The sequence below is a fragment of the Trichosurus vulpecula genome, chromosome 5, assembly GCF_011100635.1.
Source record: "Trichosurus vulpecula isolate mTriVul1 chromosome 5, mTriVul1.pri, whole genome shotgun sequence".
Lineage (NCBI taxonomy): Eukaryota > Metazoa > Chordata > Mammalia > Diprotodontia > Phalangeridae > Trichosurus > Trichosurus vulpecula.
The window spans coordinates 197949701-197968000 of record NC_050577.1 but is presented as its reverse complement, the minus strand read 5'-3'; positions in this window follow the sequence as shown (position 1 = coordinate 197968000).

The following is an 18300-nucleotide window of genomic DNA, read 5'->3' as shown; positions in this document are numbered from 1 at the left end:
CTCCACTGCTCCACCTCCCTACCCCAAAAATGCATTTTTTGAAAAGACCATACTTATTTAAAAATTTCAATTTAATTAATAGATTTTGTCCCAGAACAAGGAAGCAAGAAAAGAACATATAATACAGAACAGACTCAGTCTCATAAAGGTAAAGTATCCCTTAAATTATACATATACATATATGTATATATACATGTATACATACATATATGTATATATAATTACAAGTATTTCAGTTAGTCCAGCATATTCCAGAAATCCCAACATTGAACCTTAATTAGCAGGGCATCAGTCTGAGTGAGGTGAGGGCAGGGCTGTGAAAAGTCACCAGCCTCACTTTCTCCTCTGGAGGAGAGGAGCCAGGAGCAGAAAGAGGGAGAAGTCCTTCAGTGCCTTTTCAGGTCACAGTGTTCACCACAGCTTCCTGGCCTCTTTGGGCTCCCTGCCCCAGACCTCACCAAAGCCACAGCTTGCATGTCAAACACCTAGTTGAGCGCCCTTCTATTTTGCAGACTCATAGAACAACTCAATCACATTGACCAGACAGCTAAACCAATCACCAGAATCCAATTCAGTAGTGATTCAGGGCTACTGCCAAGCCTCCATAGCTAATTTTGTGGTCTCAGAGGACACAGAATTCCCACCATAAATCACCCTGACTGGCATCCTCTTTTTTTTTTTGCTGTTCTCTCCCTCTCTTACAGCATGAATACTTGGTTAAACTTTCAGTGGGTTAATATTACAGGTCAAGTACAATTTCGCTGATGATTTCATTAGCATAGAAAATTCCCAGATGAGGAAACTCTCTCCACCAATACAGGTTGGCACCTTCTCTGCAACTGATAGTATTAAAGTGCCCTAAAGCACCTCTAAGTGCCTCAAACAGGGCCACACAGCATGTGGCGCGTTATCCTAACCTCATTGCCCCCATGCAATTTAGGCTAATTTTTTCCTAAAAGGCAAGAAAGCTGTCCCCAGGATTTGATTGACTCAGGTGGTTAAGGCTCAAGAAACACTTTCGCTGACGCCGCTTCCTGGATAATAACAACAACAACGAAGTTGGTAAGTACCAACAGAAAAGATCTGTGAGCGCAGGCATCTGTCTTTGACTCTTCTTGAACTCTAAGACTCAGGGCAGGTCCCCTAGTGAAGGTACGTGGGAAATCCTGTCAAGGAACGACCTACCTCAATAGGAAGATATATATACCAAGCTTCAGCACCCTCCCCACCCCCCACAAAAGGAGGAAGTGGAAGCAACCAGAGATGGTGTAGACCTCAGAGATAATCTATACTTCTAAACGTTTACCTCTAAAACATGGTCAACAACCTCCACCTGAAGATTTCCGGTGACAGGGATGTAAATAATAAATAGTGAGACATCATGGCATAGGGCCAAAAAGTCTGTCTTGGAATCAGGAAGACCTGAGTTCAAGTCTCACCCCAGACCTATATTGGCTATATTAGAGTTGGACCTGAATCAAGTCAGTACCTTGGTAGTCTAGGTTCAAAGGTGGATCAAATGAGACGCTCAGCTCCTTCAACAATTACCAAAGGAAGTTTACTCAGTCACAGCATAGAAAGAATTATGTTATTGTTCATCCTTCATTTTCAAAGAGGACCAGCGTCTTCCTGAGGTGATATCTTGACTTGTGCAGGAATTGGACTTGAGTGAGGCAGAGCTGCACAAAGTCGTCAGCCTCACTCACTCTTCCAAAGTCATCAAAATCCAGTGGCAGGACAAAAGTCAAGATGACTGGCGATGGGCCAGAATGCAGAGAATAACCTTGGCATCTTTAATGTCTGGCACTAAGCTCTAAGCACTCCACAATGCCTCCTTCAGCTGGCTTCATGGCTGTTGGAACAAACTGTTCTCATCTGTGCGTTCCTACCAGGAGAAGTCTTCACATGATCTTCAGTGCCTGCTTCAGCCACCTTCACAATGGCCATGATCTAGGTCAATTCTACCATAGGAAATAGTGGCTTTTAGTTTTCTTTAGACCCAAATAAGTAATCTAATATGCCAATCTTAGACAAATCCAGGATACTTATCCATAAGGAAAGGAAATTTAATTTTTTTAATATTGTTTTATCTAAACTCAGATAGTCATAGATCTAGAGCTGGGAAGGACCAAAAAGGCAATCTAGTATCACATACCCCTCCCCCATCATTTTTATAGATGAAGAAACTGAGGCCCTAAGAAGTTAAATGACTTGCCCAAGGTCATACAGGAAGTGCCAAAGGAGGGATCTGAAACCAGTTTCTCTGACTCTGAAGCCAAACCACCTCATTTAACTGATGAGGAAACCAAAGCCCAGAGACATAAGTAACTTGCTAAAGGTCACACAAGGGGGAAGAGCCCAGATTTGAAGCCAAGTCTTGTGACTCCTGATGCAGTTTTCTTTTTACTGCACTACACACCTGAGACAGCTCCAAGTCTTGTTTCCAATGACATACACCAATGTGTCAGATCTTCCTGGCTCTGGTTCAGCAATCCCTCCAGCAATCATCTCTGTTCAAACTAGAAATGGGAGGGCAGGAGAGAAGGAGTAAAAATAAGGTTGTGTTGTTTCTATGGCTCTGAGGACATATGGCAAAAAAAAATACAACAAGACGCAATGTTACTCTATCGGGGAAGCAGTCTGCTTATCTCCATTTTCCTTATGGTTACTGAGAGACAAATATAGGGCATCTCAGAGACATCGAGTAAGTGGCATAAGTAGAAACAAACTCCAAGCATCCTGACTTCTGGCCCAGTCCTATTCACTAGGAATAAAGGCACCAGGAGAGTTCCAGTAACTCTTCCCTCCAGTTCTGCAGGGAGACAAAGAATTTCTTCTTAGGGTAATTCTGACTTTTCCCACAGGTCATGGTATTATTTTGTTTTGTTTTAGAGAATGTAAAGCACACATTTGAACTAACTTGTTTTCCCATCAATGAATTCATTGTGAGCTTGTACAGATCATTACAATATTTTTCAATGCCAGTTTTGAGCAGATAACATTAAACTTGGCTACAGGTTACAAGGAAATAAAATGTAAGAGATAAAGCCTTTCTTTGGTCAGGACATGGGCTTTTATAAATGCTGCAGATATATGACTAAAGATTAATATGTGTTCATGTAAGTGCATATATGCACACTTATATGTATATTCATAGTCTCTCTATGTGTTTTCTGTCCCTATCTCTGTCTCTGATTCTCTCTGTCTTTGTCTGCCTGCCTGCCCATCTCTCTGCCCCTCCTTCTCTCTTTCTCTCTCTCTCTCTCTCTTTTTTTCTTCCTCCCTCCCTCTCTTCCTCTTTCTCTCTCTCTCACCCCTCTTTCTCTCTCTCTCACCCCACCCCTCTCCCCCTCCTTCCCAGCTCACAACTTTCCAGCCAAGTTTGCCTATCACTGGAAGAGTCTGGATCAAGGTGTTCTAAAGTGTTGAATGCCTCATGTAACTTGATTATCATGCCAAAACAAACAGATGACATGCCATCAAATTTTGGCAGGCAAAAGAATAATTCAAAAGTTCATAGTTATCTTGGCAAAATCTTTGAGTCAGAATTCTAGACTGTAATTTGGGAAAAGTCAATGTTGTCTTTTCTTCCATCTTCCTCCTTTTCCTCTAGCTCCCACTTCCAGGCTATTTTGAAAAGAGTCATTGAGCCAGTGACATCACATGCCCTCTGAAAGAAAAAAGAAAAGAAAGAACGGTTGAGTTGATCCTGAAGTGTTTTATTTTCATCCATCCTTTAGTTTACATCAAAGTGATCGAAGATATACAGAATTAGGTTGGGAAGGGGGAAACCCTTGCAAGACTAAAATACAGGTCAATATTTATTCACTAATCAAAATAATAAAACACTTAATCTTAAGGAAAGATACAACTTGTAGCAAGCCCTAAAGGTCAATCAATAGCCTTCCACAATTTCCTATTAGAAAGGGCATTTCACACATCATCCATTCCTTGCCTGAAAAACTTTTAAATGCAGTTGCCCACCTAAATTTGTGAATAAGTAAAAGTAACCAGTAGTCAAACTATATGTACCTCACAGTTGTAAAAAACAAACAACAACAAAAACCACTACTACCCACAACATTATTAATACATTGAATCAGTCTTGAAAGCAAACGTAGTCTATGCAGCATGCTGAAGGCGGGACCCATTGAAATCTTAGAGTGTCAAGAAACAACATGGTGTAGGGAAAAGAATACTGCCCTGAAATTCCAAAAAAAAAAGGCTTGGACTCTAGTGCTGGTTCTGCTAGCTTTGCAGCCTTGGGCAACCCATTTTGAGCCTCAGTTTTCTCATTCATAAAATGAAAGTGTGAGATTAGATGATCTCACATATTTTCCTCTCTTCTCTCACATCAGTCACTTTCAACCTTAACATACTATGATTTTGCATTCCTTGAGAGTAACCACCCTGGAACTTGGTTGCAGCTATCTACTGTGAAGGTGATTCCATTAACAACCCTACTGAGACTGGCGCCTGTGAACTTAGCACTCTATGTATCCAGAAAGGAAAAGAGGATCCTGGAAATGGTTTCCACTTGGGAATCCAAGAGCAGCTGAGGAGTCAAGAAAGACTCCAGATTGTGAAGTTTCAAGGCAAAAACCAAGATACATTTATCATCTATAGCAGCACCATCTGCTCTGTTGCTTGCCATAGACCCACATTCCCTCTGCCTTGGCTAGGCTGAGTTTTCCTAGGCTTTGTTTTATCTCATCATGAAACTGACTACCCACCAGTTAGTCAACCTAGGACCATATATTCAATAACAAAATATTGAATAAAAATTTATTAAGTACCTACTAAGTAGAGAGCACAGTACTAGGCACCAGAAGATATGCAAAATTAGGTAAAACAATATCTCTACCTTCTGAAGCTTACAGCTTGGGAGGTAGATTGGGGAGGGAGTGTGTAAGACATGAGACAGAGCCACAAATAACCATAACATAATGCCCAATATTATATCATAAGTGCATTCCATCTCCCATGTCTGCAACTGTGTGCTCACCATCCCACATGGCTAAAATGCATTCCCTCTTTATCTCCACCTTAAAGAGTTTTTCTCTGCCTTTAAGTGGCAGTTCAACTGCCATCTTCTGTGTGAAGCCTTTCCTGATCTCCCCAATTGCTAGTCCCCTCCTTAAGATCCCCCGTATTCAACAACTTTGCAAATTCAATATACAATATTGTATGCTGTATTTATTCACTTTATATTTATGCTGTATAATACATTTGATGTCTCCTCTACTAAAATGCAAGCTCTTTTTGAGGAGAAATTGTTTCATTGTTTCTGCTTTTATTTCCAGAGCCTAGAATAGCACCTGACATGTCCTATGGTAGGCGTTTAATAAATATTTTATTTGTTGGTCAGTTTGAGAAGTGTACAATAAAGTGCATTTTGAAGACAAAGGGAGAAAGTTACTATGACTGTAGGGAGAGAGGAACTAAGAAAGATTTCATGGATGAGGTAGCATTAGATGTGAGCAATAAAAGATACACAGAAATTAAATAGGCAAAGAGTTGGTTAAGATCTTCTAGGCATAAGGAACAGTATAAGCAAAGAAATAGAGACAAGAAAGCATAGGATATGTCCAAGAAACATAAAGCTTTCCATTTGTGATGGTGCATAGACCACCTTGAATGGATCAATACACATTATCATGCTTTAAAGGTGGAGTGGAACTACACCATTTAAGGCTTTGAATGCCAGATACGCTAGCATGAATTTACCTTAGTAGCCAATAGGGAGCAACATGTAGCAGGGGCTGATTAGATCCACAAATGTTAATGATTCAAAGTTCTCCAGGCAAGAGCGATTGCTACTTTCTAACAATATGTAGAACTGCACATTAACAGTTTGGATCTGTTAACAGCTACTGCCAGCCTGAGCTCACTGGAATCCAAATCTCTTCTATGTTTTAAAACAAAAAAACCCTTGGTCTAGAAAACTTTGCTAAGCAACTTTAAAGTATCTCCAATCACTAGCATCTTACTGGAGTTCCCAATAGGATTGCTTCTCGCCATCTGAGGAATTCTGCAACTGGTTATATCTATCACAGAGCGGAGCCAAGAGATAGTACTCTTTGCTAAATGAAGGGGCCAGGCAGAGATTCCTCCCAGAATCAATAGTATTGATATACTGGGCTCAGATGTTTCATTGCCATGCTAACTCCCTGTACCACAATCTCCTGAATGGTGAGAGGGATCAATGGAGAGAGAGAGAGAGAGAGAGAGAGAGAGAGAGAGAGACAGAGAGAGAGAGAGAGAGAGACAGAGACAGAGACAGAGACAGAGAGAGACAGAGACAGAGAGAGAGAGAGAGAGAGAGACAGAGAGAGAGAGAGAGAGAGAGAGAGAGAGAGAGAGAGAGAGAAAGAGAGAGAGAGAGGAGAGAGAGAGAGAGAGAGAGAGACAGAGAGAGAGAGAGAGACAGAGACAGAGACAGAGAGAGACAGAGACAGAGAGAGAGAGAGAGAGAGACAGAGAGAGAGAGAGAGAGAGAGAGAGAGAGAGAAAGAGAGAGAGAAGAGAGAGAGAGAGAGAGAGAGAGAGAGAGAGAGAGAGAGACAGAGAGAGAGAGAGAGAGAGACAGAGAGAGAGAGAGAGAGAGAGACAGAGAGAGAGAGAGAGAGATCCATCCCCCTTTGAACGTAGATAAGTATTGATATTGATCTTATTTTCTTTTTTTTAAATGAATTTTATTTTACCAGAACACAAATACAAACTAAAGAAGAGAAACAAAAATATATCATACACTTAAATATTGAAACTTAAATATAAAGTAAAAAAGAAAAAAAGCATGTCATGTGCATAGCAGAACATAGGAGAGGATTCAAAATATTTAACAATAAATTTTCATTTCAAGAAAGCCTGTATGATAAATAATACACCTTGTGCTGAGAATCATCCATCTTTCCTTTGCTTCCTTGTGTTTTCTTTTGTTTTCTGCTGTGTATTTTTAACTCTGTTCTTTTTTTTCCTCTCCCCACCCCCCAAAGGTTACAATATAATTTAGATATTTTCTTGATATATATACACACAGAGAGATATATACATACACTTATACATATATACATGTGTATATAGACATACACTTTCCTAAACATAATCTACTCCTGATCTTTGTTTTTTATGTTTGTACATATCTTTTGTTTCCTATCCTTCCTGCCTCCTCTACTTTACTTCTACCTGCTACATCACCTTCCTATTACTTGCCTACCCCCCTCCTCCAGCAACCACCCTGCCCTCCTATCACTTGCCTTCCCCCCTCTAAGGATCCCTCCCTTATCCCCCCATTCCCATTAATCTAAACTCTCTTTACCTATTCCCTCATTCTCCTCTCTAAAAATCTCTCCTTTGTCCTAATCCCTCCCTTGTCCTCTCCCCTCTCACTAAACCCCTATCATTTTATTTCTTCCAAATTTAGAAGACTTTTATACTCTTCGAAATATATATGTAATATTCCCTCCTAAACCCATTCCCAATGAAAGCAGGTCACCAGAACTACCAACCCTCCTCCCCCTTCTAAATCTTCTGTATCCTTTCTTCTTCTTGCACCTTTCTTGTATAAAATAGTTACTCTTTTTAGCTGTTTCTAAATGGCTTTACTTTTTAAATTCATATCATAGTCAGGTTTATCCCCCTCTTTCTTATAAGCTCAACAATTATTAATAAGATTGTTAGACATACATCTTACATTTTATGTTATATAAAAGGTAAGCAGTCTGTTCTTGTAAATCCCTTATAGTCAGTCTTTGGTATGTACCTTATGTGTCTCTTAGTTCTTGTATGTCAAATCTTTTATTAAGTTGAGGATTTTTTTTAACAAAGTCTTGAAAATCTGGAGGTTTGTCAAATGTCCATTTTTTTCATTCAAAATAATACTTAAATTTGAAGGGTATGACATTTTTGGTTGGAGCCCCAGGTCTTTTGTTCTTTGATATATTGTGTTCCAAGACCTGCAGTCCTTTAATGTCTCTGCTGCCAGGTCTTGTGTAATTCTAATTGTGGCACCATCATATATGAATTGTTTTAATCTTGATGTTTTAATATTTTATGCTTGATCTGGGGATTTCAGAATTTGACTATGATATTCCTATGAGGTTTTCTCACAGGATCTCTTTTAAGTGGTGTTCGATGGATTTTTTCTATTTCTACTTCCCTGCCTTGTTCTAATGCTTCAGGACAATTTTCTTTAATTATTTCTTGGATTACTGTATCAAGATTCTTTTTCAGATCATGACTTTCAGTTACTCCAATTATTTTTATATTGTCTCTTCTTGATCTATTCTCCAAATCTGCTGTTTTTCTTATAAGATGTTTTACTTTCTCTTCTATTTTTTTCATTATTCATGTTTTGTTTAATAATTTCTTGATTTCTTATAATTTCAGTGGCTTCACTTTGCCCAATTCTAATTTTCAAGGTGTCATTTTCCTCCTTGAGATTCTGGATCTCCTTTTCTAATTGGTTGATTTTCCTTTCATAACCTTCTTATTTTTCTTGGATTATTTTCATTTATTTATTTATTTATTTTAGTTTTTCCTCCAACTCTGTCATTTGATTTTTAGTCTTTTTTAAGATCTTCTATAAATTCTTTTTGGGCAAATGACCATTTAACATTACTCTTTGGAGATTTCTTTATTTCAGTGTCCTCCTCTGAAGATGAACCCCGGTCATCCCTATTCCCATAATAGGTTTCTATAGTTGGATTCTTTCTCCTTTGCCTATGCATTTTTTTTGTGGTAATAACTTGATTTTTTATAATCACCTCTAGCCCTGGGGTATGGGAAATGGTGCCTCTCACCCTAGATCTTCAGTTCCCTCTAGCCTGGAACCAAAGCCAAACCTCCAACCTCCTGTAAGTGCCCACAGCCAGGGGCTTTCTGCCCCACTGCTTCTGCACTCACCGGGCATATATTGGTTCCTTCTTGCCCCCACTACTCTTCACAGCACAGCTTGGTCTGGCATTCCTCGTCAAGAGAGGTTCCCACAATCTTCCTGGGCTCAAAGGCACAACTCCCCTCATTATCCTGGGGTAAAAAGTTCCAGTGGCTGGGGCCGTGGCAGCCTCTCAAACCAACCAACCCCAGGGCTTGCTGCATGCTGTTAAAACAGAACCTAGCCTAGAGGTGTTTACTCCTCACCGGGACCAAACCCAGTCCTGGGGTTTTTCTTCAGATCTTCTCAGACTGTCCCTGGAAGATCCTGGTTGTGCCCCTATTCTTCTTTGTCTCCACCCCACTTTGTTTGCCCTAAGATGCTATTTTAACTCTTTTGTGGGGGAAAATCTTGAGAGTTTGGAATTTTCTGACCTACTCTGCCATCTTCCCGGAATCCTCTCCTCAGGTCTTGATTTTCTATGTATGTCTGAGTGATCTGGCTCTAAGTGGCCTAAGTAGGAAATTATTCCACCTAAAGTGAATGGCCAAACCTCTCATTTTAATAGATGTGGTATCTATCATTTTAGTAGATATCTGAACAGAGCTCTTCCTGAACACCACCTAAGGTCTTTGAATAGAAGAATGTCTTGTTCAGGGTGAGAGCCCTAGAAGGAATAACCTAAATTCCAAGAATCATAAGCCTCTCCACAGGTGTAGAGCACTCTCCATAATCAATGTCAGCAACTAGAAATTACTCGGTTGGTGCAACTTGAGCTGAAGACTAATCAGCAATATAGAGCTAAATTCCAAAGAGTTATATTAACTGGGTGTGGGAGGAGAAACATGTAATAATAATAATAATAAAACTTGCAAAGTCTCTATCATGTAAACTACTGTAGTTTTCCCCTAAAAAAAATGAAAGAAATCAGTCTGAAGATTTAATCACTCCACCATACTAAGAATCAAACTCCCAGGCAACTAAGGTCTAAAAAGGCACCTAAAAAGGCTTCTCAGGCTTGACCATTTAGGTTCATGTGACTAAAAACACTCTACTGAGAGAGCTCCTGTGCTAAATCAGAGGTGAGGGAGTTGTGTGGAGCTGAACCAATGCTATCTCTTTGCTGAATATCCTTCCCATTCCATTGTTAAGTAAATTTCCTTTGGTACATGGTTTAAATATGTCTCATTTCACTTTTATTCCAAGCCTATACCACCAGATTGGTCTTAATCAGACTTTAATCAAAACACCATTAACAAAGGGTGGGGAGAAGTAGGTCAGGCAGCCAGATGGCACAATGGAGAGAGTGCTGGGCCTGGAGTCAGGAAGACTCATCTTCCAGACTTCAAATCTGGCCTCAGGCATTTACTAGCTGTGTAATCCTGGGTAAGTCACTATTTGCCTCAATTTCCTCATCTGTAAAATAATCTGGGGAAGGAAATGGCAAGTCATTCCAGTATTTTTGCCAAGAAAACCCCAAATAGGGTCACAAAGAGTTGGACACGACTGAAACAACTCAGTAACAACAAGGGGGAAAGGGGCTAGTTCAAAATCCATTGAATTATACTCCTACGTCAACCTCTTTTAAAGTACTTACCTTGCAGTACAAATACATCTTCTGTATTCTTTCTTCATATTTAAGTTGATAATAACTTCCTAAAATATCTTCCCTTTTTTTCTCATCAGAATTATTTCTCTTTGTGTTTTCAGAATTTCAGTCTTGAGTACTTCCCTTTCTCCCTGCAATGACATTCTCTGGAGAATTTTAGGCTATGGGATTACTATCTTTAAATACCTTGAAATTTGTTGTCCCCAAATCTAGGTTGCTTGTCACAATCATACTATGGTTTCCTTATTCTTCTGTATCATAGATTCTAAAATAGAATGATCACTTCCTCTAAGAGTCTCTTCATTCCACTCCACAACCTCCTTGTTGGTGAGAATCTGATCCAGTATATTAAGAAGGCATACGGAAGATGGAAACAAAGTCAGATAAGATTACAAACGCACGGTGTGCCTGTAAGTCCTATAAGAAAGTGTAGAATGAGCTAGTGGGAAGAAGTTCCATAGACATCTTTGAGCAAAAGCTGGATGGCCACTTGTTGGATGTTTTGTAGAGAGGATTATTGAGAAGAGCTTGCATTAGATGGCGTCTGATGTTCTTTCCCACTCTCAGATTCTGTGATTCTGGGAGTATATCACTGACTTCAGCATATTTTCTCTGCCTTCATTTTGTTAAAGAGTTCTAATGTTGTTGTTTGTCTTTTATTTCCTATGAAGACAATGACATTATGGGATGATGTCTTGACTTGCACATGAATTGGATTTAAGTGAGGCAGAGTTGCACAAAGTCATCAGCCTCACTCTCTCTTCCAGAGTCATCAAAGTCCAGCAGCAAGACAAAAGTCAAGGTGACTGGAATGACCCAGGATGCACTGGGTGACCTTGGAATCTTCAATATCTAACCAAGCTCTAAGCACTCCACAGCACCTGCTTTGGCCACCTTCATGGCCATTGGAACAAATTGTTCTCATCCTCCTATTCTTCCAGGGGAAGTCTTCACATGCTTGGGGTAGACATACTCTAGCTGACTGACAGGTTTGAGGACTGTTAGTTACCTTCAACCTGGTTTAGCATGTCTACCAAGATGGTTTTACCGGTGTGTGGCTGCTGCACATTCTGCAGCTTCTTGGAAGCACAGGTGAGAGTTGGGTAACAGGTGGACACCAAAGGTGGATGAGCAGCCCTAAAAATGGCTTGGCAAACCCATGGAACAGAGATGTTAGTCTTTCTTGAACATTCCATACATCCCAGTTCTAAGGTTAGTATGGGTTTGTACTTCTTTGGGAGGGTGGATTGATAATTTAAAAGAAGACATACCTAGAAAAAGCTTCAATGATTACACCAATGTGTATCAAGAGATAGAATGATGCAGTCTGACCAGACTAGTCCCTTTCCTCTAAAGGAAAGAGGGAGTGGAGCATATAAATACAAATAACTGGGAAGACTGATTATCCCCTCCTCTTATCCTTACCTCCTCAACTCACATCCCTCACATGCCTTCCCTACTTTCTTCTCCTTCCCCCTTATCTCACATAAAAACATAACCCTTCTTCTTGCTAAGGCAAACCCTTCTTACATGCACAAGTGATCCCAATCTATCCCATCTTCTCCAACAGATTACCCCCTTGACCAGATTACCCCATTCTCTCTCTGACTACCTCCCTGCTACCTAAAAACACACACCCATGTCTTTCCCATCTTCAAAAAAAAAAACCTCACCTGATAGGTCCATTTCTGATAGCTCTCATTTTATATCTATCTCTCCTCCTTTTCTTGCTAAATCACTCAAGAAGGCCATCTACAGAGGCCTAGCAATACCAGAGCTCTAATTACATACAAAACCATAATCACCAGAATAATTTGGTACTAGGTGAGAAACAGTGAAACAGATTAGGTAAAAATTAGAAGCAAACAAGTACAAGAGCCTAGTGATTGATAAACCCAAAGATCCCAGTAGCTGGGACAAGAAAGATCCCAGTGATTGGGACAAGAACTCACTATCTGACAAAAACTGTTATGAAAACTAGAAAACATTCTGTCAGAAACTAAGTATAGACCAACATCTCACACCATATGCCAACTCAAGCTCCAAATAGGTACACGATTTAGCCATAAATATAATATCATAAATTAGAAAAGCATGGGAAAAACTTACCTGTCAAATCTATGGATAGGTGATGAATTCATGACCAAACAAGAGATAGAAAGGATCACAGGGGGCAAAATGGATAATTTTGATTATTTAACATTAAAAGGGTTTTGTACAAGCAAATCCAACCCAGTTAAAATTAGAAGAAAAGCAGGGATATGAGGGAGGGAAATCTTTGCAACAAGTTTCTCTAATAAGAATTTTATTTCAAAGATTTATAGGGATTTGAGTCACCTTTATAAGAATAAGAGCCACTTTCTAATGGATAAATGATCAAAGGATATGAATAGACAGTTTTCAGAGAAAGAAATCTAACCTATTAATAGCCACATAAAAATGCTCCAAATAACTAATAATTAGAGAAATTCAAATTAAATCAACTCTGAGGTACTACCTCATACTCTTCATACTGGCAACAATGCCCCCCCAAAAGAAAAATATCAATAGTGGAGAGCCTGAGAACAAATAATCACATTAATGTACTGTTGATGGAACTGTGTCCAACCATTCTGGAAAGCAACTGACTCCTGTGAGAATTCTAGTACAGAGCTGGCTAGTGAACATCTAGAAAATAAAACATTGACCACAAAAAGTCTTCATCATTTACTCAAGCAGAGGCCAATAACTTCATGTCCAATTTTGATATGGCTATTCGATATTAAAAAAAAGTTTGGGAGAATGCTGTAGAAACTATCTAATACAGCTTTTAGCAAAGAATATGACAAAATCTCTCATGCTATTCTTGTGATCAAGACGAAAAGATGTCAGCTAGATGGTTGGGAGATCCAACACTGGTTGAAAGTTTGGACCTGAAGAGTGATCATTAGTGGTTTGGCATTAGCTTAGAAGGCACTCACTACAAGACTAGCCCTGAGATCAGTACTTGACCCTGTGACATTTAACTTTTTTTTAGATGCTTATCAAATATAAAGAGAAAAAGAAGCTAGAAGAAATAGCTGGTGGGTTGGATGGCAGAATCAGGACCTGGAAGGATACTGATAGATTAGAATGTTGGGCTGAGGGGCAGCTAGGTGGTGCAGTGAGTAGAGCACTGGCCCTGGAGTCAGGAGGATGAGTTCAAATCTGACCTCACACTTGACACATGTACTAGCTGTGTGACTTTGGGCAAGTCACTTAACCCCAATTGCCCTGCCTTCCCCCTCAAAAAAAAAAGAATGTTGGGCTGAAATTTATAAGATGAAACTCATAATGATAAATGTAAAATCTTGACTTGAGCTCAAAAAAAATGGATTTCACGAGTACAGGATCAGAGATAAGAGACTACACAGTAATCGATCTGAACAAGATCTTGGGTTTTTAGTGGCTTGCAAACTCATTATGTGATATTGCATGCCAGAAATCATTCATTAGGTCCTTCACAATCTTGACCCTGTCGTTCACCATTTCCCTTTGCTCCTGAACCCATTGTCTCATTATCCTTCAAATACCCATGCCCTACTAGTCCTCAAGCCTGAGCCATTGCCACTGCCTGCCTTCTTTGCTTCTAGTCCTGAGGTGTGGAATGTAACTAGCAGAAGCCACAAAATTGTACTAACAGGGATCACTGCAAATGTGTGCAAGCCCTCGTTGCTACATAGCAATTCTTTTGTATACCTCTTATAATTATTAATTGTTCTGTCCACAGTGGCTACTCCAAGTCTTTGTACTTTCTTCAAGGTGACAATATCATCTAGGTATCCTTGAAAAAAGCAAATGACCTCCTTTTCTTTTTCCTTTTTTTATTTAGTATTTTTCCCATTTACATGTAAAAATTATTTTTAACATTTGTTTTTAAAACTTTGAGTTCCAGATTCTCTCCCTTTCTCCCTCCCCCCTCCATTGAGAAGGCAAGCAATTTGATATAGGTTATACACGTGTAGTCATACAAAACATTTCCATAATAGTCATGTTGTGAAAGAAAATATAGGCCAAAACAAATAAAAAGCCTGATGGAAAATAAAGAAAGCCACCCCTCCTTAAATATGCTTCAATCTGTATTCAGACAACATCAGTTCTTTCTCTGGGGATGGATAGCATTTTTCATCATAAGTCCTTCGGAGTTGTCTTGGATCATTGTATTGCTGAGAATAGCTAAGTCATTCATAGCTGATCATCTTACAATATTACTGTTATTTTGTACACAGCACATTTCACTTTACATCAACTCATGCAAGTCTCTCCAGGCTTTCCCGAGAGCACTCTACTTATCATTTTCCATACCACAATAGTATTCCATCACAATCACATACCACAACTTGTTCAGCCATTCCCCAATTGATGGGCATCCCCTCAATTTCTAATTCTTTTCCCTCAAAAAAGAGCTGCTATAAATAATTCTGTACATATAGGTCCTTTTCCTTTTTTTTGGTCTCTCTAGGGATACAAATCTAGCAGTGGTATTGCTAAGTCAAAGAGTATGCATGGTTTTATAGCCCTTTGGGCATAGTTCCAAATTGTTCTACAGAATGGTCGAATCAGTTCACAACTCCACCAACAGTGCATTAATGTCCCATTTTTCCCACATCTCCTCTAACATTTGTAATTGTCCTTTTCTGGCCTATTACCCAATCTAATAGTTATGAGGTAGTACCCCAGAATTGTTTTAATTTGCATTTATCCATTCAGTAGTGAGTTAGAGCATTTTTAATATGGCTATAGATAGCTTTGACTACTTCATCTGAAAACTGTTCATATCTTTATCAATTGGGGAATGGCTCTTATCTTTACAAATTTGACTCAGTTCTCTATGTGTTTGAGAAATGAGGCCCTTAGAGAAATCTGCTTCAAAAAATATTTTTCACAGTTATTATTACTAACTGCATTTCCTTCCATCCTATTTCCACCCCCATTTATTCTGTTCTCTCTTTTGTTTACTCTGTCCCACCTCAAAAGTATTTTTCTTCTGACTATCCCCTCCCCAATCTGTCTTCCCTTTTATCACTTCCCCTTCCTTTATCCCCTTCCCCTCCTACTTTCCTGTAGGGTACGATAGATTTCTATACACAATTGAGTGTATTTGTTATTCCCTCTAAGCCAATTCTGATGAGCGTAATGTTCATTTGCTCCCCCTTACCTCCCCCCTCTTCCCCTCCACTGTAAAAACTTTTTCTTGCCTCTTTTATGTGAGATAATTCACCCCATTCTTCCCCTCCCTTTCCCTTTCTCCCAGTAGATTCTTCTCTCACCACTTAATTTAATTCTATTTTTTTAGATATCATGCCTTGTATTCATATACTCCTTCTTTCTGCCCTAATAATGAGAAAGGTCTTATGAGTTACAAGCATCATCTTCCCATGAAGGAATGTAAACAGTTTAACTTTACATAATGCCTTATGATTTCCCTTTCCTGTTTACCTTTTCATGCTTCTCTTGAGTTTGGATCTATTTTCCAGATCATTTTTTTTCCAATGAGATATCTCACATTGTCTTCTATTTTTTTTAATTTTTTGGTTTTCTTTTATTGTTTTTTATTTCTCTTGAAGTCATTAGCTTCTATTTACTCAGTTCTAATTTTTAAGGAATTATTTTCTTCAGTGAGTTTTTGGACCTCCTTTTCCATTTATCCAATTCTCCTTTGTAAGGCATTCTTTTCCTCATTGGCTTTTGGGACCTCTTTTGCCATTTGGCTAAGTGTTTTTTAAAGTGTTATTTTCTTCAGTATTTGTGTGTGTGTGTGTGTGTGTGTGTGTGTGTGTGTGTGTGTGTGTCCTTTACCAAGTTCTTGACTCATTTTTCATTATTTTTTTGCATCAGTCTCATTTCTCTTCCTAATTTTTCCTCCACCTTTCTTACTTAATTTTCAAAATCCTTGTTGAGCTCTTCCATGGCTTGAGGACAATTCATATTTTTTTGGAGGCTTTGGATGTAGGACCTTTGAGTTTGCTATCTTCTTCTGAGTATGTGTTTTGATCTTCCTTGTTACCATAGTAACTTTCTATGGTCAGCATTTTTTTCTGCTGTTTGTTCATATTCCCAGCCTATCACGTGACTTTCAACTCTTTGTTAAAGTAGGGCTCTGCTTCCTGGGTGGAGGGTACACTGTCCTTAGCTTCAGGGGTTTTATGCAGCAGCTGTTTACAAAGATACTTCTAGGGACCTGTAAGTTTTCAGTTCTTCCAAGATGGAATGATCTAAGGAGAGGTGTGTACTACTCTCATGGCCTGTGCTCTGGTCTGTGAGCGACCACAAGCACTCTTTTCTGTCCTGTAAATTGGAGAAGGGTCCTCCACTCCACTGTGGCCACAAGCTCTAGTGTGCTAGTGTCGTCCTCACCCTGGGACTGCCACCCAGGACTGTGACTCAGATCAGGGTATGGGCAAAGCAACAGAGTCCTGCCTCAATGCTGGCAAAGAGACCCCTGTAATCGCCTTCTGACCAGTTGTTCAATCCCCTTACTATCCGTGGGCTGAGTGCCAGAAGCAGCTGCTGCTGCTCCTGCTGATTCAGTAACTCCCAAGGCCTGCTCCTGATTTGCTGGGGCCAGGGCTATGCTTGCTCAGTCTGTGCTGGACTGTGCTCCACTTTCACCCAGGTGTGTCAGACCTTTCCTGCTGGCCTTCCAAGTTGTCTTTGGCATTTGTGGGCTGAGAAGTGTGGAAACTGCCACTGCTGCCACTCATTCAATCACCACGAGACCTGCTCCAGTGTTTAATTGCAGCAAGACAAAAGCTCTTTACTTATATTTCTCCACCATCACCATTATATAGCATATAAGTGTGAATATCAATTTTTTAAATTAAACACAAGCAAATGTAATTTCATAAACTAAAGCTGGTATTAATTTGAGAAATTATCAGCAATATTTATATTTTAGGACAAAAATATTTTTTGGTTGTGGATAAGTGGCTAAATTTAGGCAGAAGAGGTGAAACTACTGATGACAATTCAGCAGTCTTTGGTACCAGGTTGTAGCACACCTAAATTGATAAGAAAAAGAAAATATGTTGAATCATTTTTTCAATATGGATTTATTTCTAATGATGATGGTGGTGTGGAAAAACCTCTTTGCTTAATTTGTAAGGAAGTTCTGGCTGTGGAGAGCATGAAACCAGCCAAATTAAAATGACATCTTAACGCCATGCATGTGGCATACTGCAATAAACCAAAGGAATATTTTGAATGACTTTTAAAATCTTTAAATAAAGAAAAACAATGGTTTGAGAAATTTGTTACTGTCAATGAAAAGTATTTACTTGCATCTTATGAAACTTCTTATTTAACTGCAAAAACTTAAAAAGCCCTATGTGATAGAAAATTTTGTGTTACTTACGGCTATTAAAATGTCAGAAATAGTTCATGGGGAAAATTATGGGGATGAAATTGATAAAATTCGTTTATTGAATGATACTGTTTCCAAAAGAATTTCTGAAATTGGCAATGACCAATTTCAGCAGTTTATTACAAGGCGTAAGGGCAGCCCAAAGTTTGCAATTCAGTTAGATAAAACAACTGATATTTCTAACACAGCACAGTTGTTACTTTATATAAGATATGTTTGTGAAAGAAGCATACATGAGGGATTATTGTGTTATTGCCCTTTGGAATGAGAGAAGAGAGGAAAGTGTGTGTATGTGTGCATGAATTTTTCACAAATGAAGTTTTACAATGGAAAAATTGCATTGGAGTCTATTCAGATGGTGCTAGAGCAATGATGGGCAAGAATATTGGATTTGTAGCAAAAGCTAAATCTTGGGGCAATGAATATATCACCTTT